Below are 4,318 nucleotides of genomic sequence, written 5' to 3' on the forward strand. Positions count from 1 at the left end.
TTCTTCCTCAGAATTATGCGTAAAGCATCTAAGTAACCCCAGCCCTAATCTCGCTTTTATAACCCATGAACGGTTACAAAACGTGGTAGGAGCCCGTTACAAAATATGAGGCGGCGAGGCCCATTAACGGACTTCGAAGAGTCGAGATCCGTTACGGAATCTAAAGAGACAAGACTCTTTAATGGATACAGACTACTAGGAGTCGTGATCCGTTGTCATTTCTCATAACCCATTAAAGCATCCAAATACACACAAAAACTTTGGGCAAAAATATACTTTGGTCTTAATTTGATATGGCCCTAAGGGGCCAATTACCCGAACCTGAACTCAGTTCAGTGGGCGAGCGTGCGCGTGTGTATGGTAGTCATCCTAACCTCTTGTTCTTAGGAACAAGTGTAAGAGTTTACATGTAGTTTATAAAGCCTACAACGAACTCAAACACCGTCAATATGGGACTATTCCACGTCATGAAAACCAAACTTTTTTCAAAAAGGAAAACCGCTTACGTTTCTTCTTATGAATTCTCTCTCCCCTCCCTTCTTACACCTAACAGAGAGGACTCAGTTTCTTGAATTCTAACTAGTGAAGAATATTTTTCTACTTTATCAATGTATATTTTTCTTGGACTGCCGACAACCTCCTTGTTCCCTAAGCATACCTTATGAGGTGCTTGCCTCCTATCAAGGGCATCACTCATGGGATGGCTTATTCTATATGATACGGACATCAAATTGAAGAGGAGAGGCCTTCACCTTGCTAGATGTTGCACATTATGTTTTTGTGACGAATAATCTACATCACATCTATTTTGGGAATGTAGTTTCTTCCGCATTTTATTATACAAGGCATGGAATGATGTCTACAAAGATTGGGATGACTTGCTATTCCCTAGAGAGGTTCTCATTGCGCCACACATCAACTTTAAGGCTGCTCGATGGAAATTCAATTGGCACACAGGTATTTTCGGCTTGGCGAATAGTCTGGATAGAAAGAAATAACCGTGTTTTTCGTGGGAAATCAACTGATATGGAGCTGTTGTCTCTGATATGGACAACCTGTTGCATATATTTGCAGGTTGCAGGGGGAGCTGAATAAATTCATCCATTCTGCAAAAAGGTGCAACATTTTTGCAGTCCATTGCATTTGGTAGCCCCGGTCTCTCATGTCTACGGAACATTCAAATTCATCTGCTTTTCTCAAGATCGTCTGCATATGTCTTTTATCTGCTGATGTTTTGTCTTGATACTTTCTGGACCCCCTACATTAGGTCAGTGGATTTCTATTTTTGTTTTGTTTCTGTTTTTGAAACCTGTTGATTGTCAATTGCAGGTGATTTCTTATCACCCGTTCCGGTAATGTTGAATTGGTTGTACTACTTTATAGTATCGATAATATCTTACCTCTTTCAAAAAAAAAAACACTTCATAATTAGAACACTTAAAAGAATCAGTAATGAACTTAACTTCATTAAGATAGTCCACCATAGGCACCCTCCTTGATATTCTGGTCTCTTTTAAATTAACTACAATATGCATAAGCCAGAGAGTGAGGCATAGGATTCTTCCAACACAACCCAAGCATCACGAGTGGTGGAGACCCTGATGATCTGAGCCAAGACCGATTCAGTAACAGTGACATTAATCCAGCTTAGAGCAAGCTGATCGGCCCTGTTCCAAACAAAAATATTCAAGATTGAGAGTGAATGTATTAGCTTTTTATGATGAATTGAGGTGAAGCACTTGATCTCCCATCGACAAACTTAATCAAGTCATGAAAAAACATGATAGACTTGATTTGGGACTTCCAGAGCAGATAGTTATTCTGGTCTAATTTAATTGAGAGCAATAACAAGAACACATTCCATTGAATGGCTATGCTCTGAGACAATGATGACGATGGATTTGATGAGCTGTTGGAATTTTTCATGGTTAATGAAAGTGAATGAAAGCTGCTACACAATCACAACCGAAACCAAGAATAACACACACCATGTAAGGTATCAATCATGCAAGCAAACACACCATACACAATGGACTTGGTTTATCATGGTTCGGTAGTTGTACTTACATTCACGATAGAACAACCTTTTCTCTCCTCTCTACTTTCTTTCATGAGAGAGGAGGTTCCTTAAACCATTAAGGAACTTTACATATGGAAGGAGATCTCTCTAATTCAGCTAATCTTCAACAATTAAGGGCCGGATCTTTCTTATAATAAGAAACATGGTTTTCCAAAATACGTGCATAAGTTTGTTTTCATATTGAACCGAACAACCTTCCCATTATATTGATCTTCATTACCGTGTTATTGATTATAGACGTTTCTATACTCTTTGGATCTTGTTTTGGATTCGGATCATATCTTCTCTCAACACTAATCACTCTATGATTGTCCGCGATCCGAGCTGCTCGAAGGCAGCAAATACTATCGGTGGGTTGTTTTCCAACGGCACTGCTGGCCGGAAGATGAGTGGACAAGGCAAAGGGTAGCATGTCTGCTTTCCCAAAGAACCAGTAACGACAATCATTAATTGCACTGTTGTATCTTCCCAACATTGGTTAGCTCAAAGGGTGGTTGCTAAAGTTATGCAATGAAAGTGAAAAGATGAGGTGCAATATGAGTCCACAAATATTTGTGCACTAAGCACCTGATCACACTCCATCTTGGGGACAGGCCTGTCAATTGTTGGCCCAAGGCATGAAGGAGGAGAAAAGATCAGATGCAATATGATTGCACAAATATTTACGCATTAAGCACCTAATCACCCTCCAATTTTGGGACAAAGTCTGTGGGACCCAAGACCTGATGGAGGGAGACAGGGTGCTTAATGCACAAAGTTTTGTGCAATCATATTGCACCCATCCAGACGCATGATGGAGGGCAATCAAATGCTTAATTTACAATTTTTGTGCCATGTGATTGCACCCGATCGGGACTCAATGAGAAAGGCTTTGGCGACCCTCAATTGGGAAGCACCATTTGTAAGGTGCTGAAAGCCTGTACCGGTAGAATATGTTATTATTAAATAGAAAAATGGACTCTCTCTCTCTCTCTCTCTCTCTCTCTCTCTCTCTCTCTCTCTCTCTCTCTCTCCATAAATAACTAAATTAATGCATAAAAAGGATAAGCAGTATGACCATCACGTTAGGGGTGGCAATCGGGGCGGGTTGACGGGTCAGCATACCTCAACCGGAACCCGATCCGTTTATTAAACGGGTCGGCTGCAGCAAACACTAACCCGACCCATTTAATAAACGGGTAACCCGACATGACCCGCCAACCCGTTTAATAAATGGGTTGGGTCAGAAAAACGGGTTGGCTGGTAGCGGGCAGGTTGGGTTGGTGGGCAGGTTGGCGGGTTGGTGGGCGGGTTGGCAGGTTGGCGGACGAGTTGGCAGGTCGGGTTGGCGGGTTGACCCGCCCGCCTAACCGGTTTATTAAACGGGTCAGCTGGGTTGGCGGGTTGGCATACCCCCAACCCGAACCCAACCTAAGAGGCGGGTCGGGTTGGCTTAAGCCCAACCCGAACCCGCCTAAGAGGTGGGTCGGGTTGGCGGGTCGTGTCAGGTTTTGCCACCCCTACATCACGTTATAACTGTTTGTTCAAGGACCAGACCGTCTGTGCTCACATTCTAAAGATGAAAATTCTGGTCCATTGAAACCATACTTGATTTAAATATGATCTGATCTTAGCCAGACCCAATCCAAATTAGTTGGGGTCTTGGACTTAGCTTAACATACGTCAGTGGGTTAGTGGACATAATTGGGTTGTAGGGCTGTTGATGGGTTGTGGTTGTTTCAGGTATACTTGATCCAACCCGAATCTGGATATCTAGGTAGGATGAAAAAATTATATGTTGAAAATCAGCATTGAAGCATCCTTCTTCAGTACACGAAACTAGGATGTGGACTTTTGACACTCAGTAGCAAGTTTTTTTTTTTTTGTTTCGGAGAAACCACCCCAGGCGCAGAGACTAAGATGTGGACGCCAGTTGTACTTATGACCCCAGGAAGTCGCCAAGCTTCGGCTTACGCAGGAGGTGACATCATGGACTGCCCGTCAAACGGTTTAGGCCCCCATCCCACTAGGCCAAACCCCTTGGGTCGACATTCAGTAGCAAGTTGAGGATGATTTCGATAGTGTTAAGTGCATAAATTCCTCTCCAAGTTGTATTATACTGAGAATGACATGAAGGTCCGCATCTAAAGGCATATTATAGGCGTGTGCCATCTTTGATCTGGTTGCTGGGATTCCTAGGAGGTAATCATTTTCATATTTGAGTGAATAAACCAAGAATCATTTTCATTTGCCCATAAG

The sequence above is a fragment of the Nuphar pumila genome, chromosome 2 (assembly GCF_984573655.1).
Source record: "Nuphar pumila chromosome 2, dmNupPumi1.hap1.1, whole genome shotgun sequence".
NCBI lineage: Eukaryota > Viridiplantae > Streptophyta > Magnoliopsida > Nymphaeales > Nymphaeaceae > Nuphar > Nuphar pumila.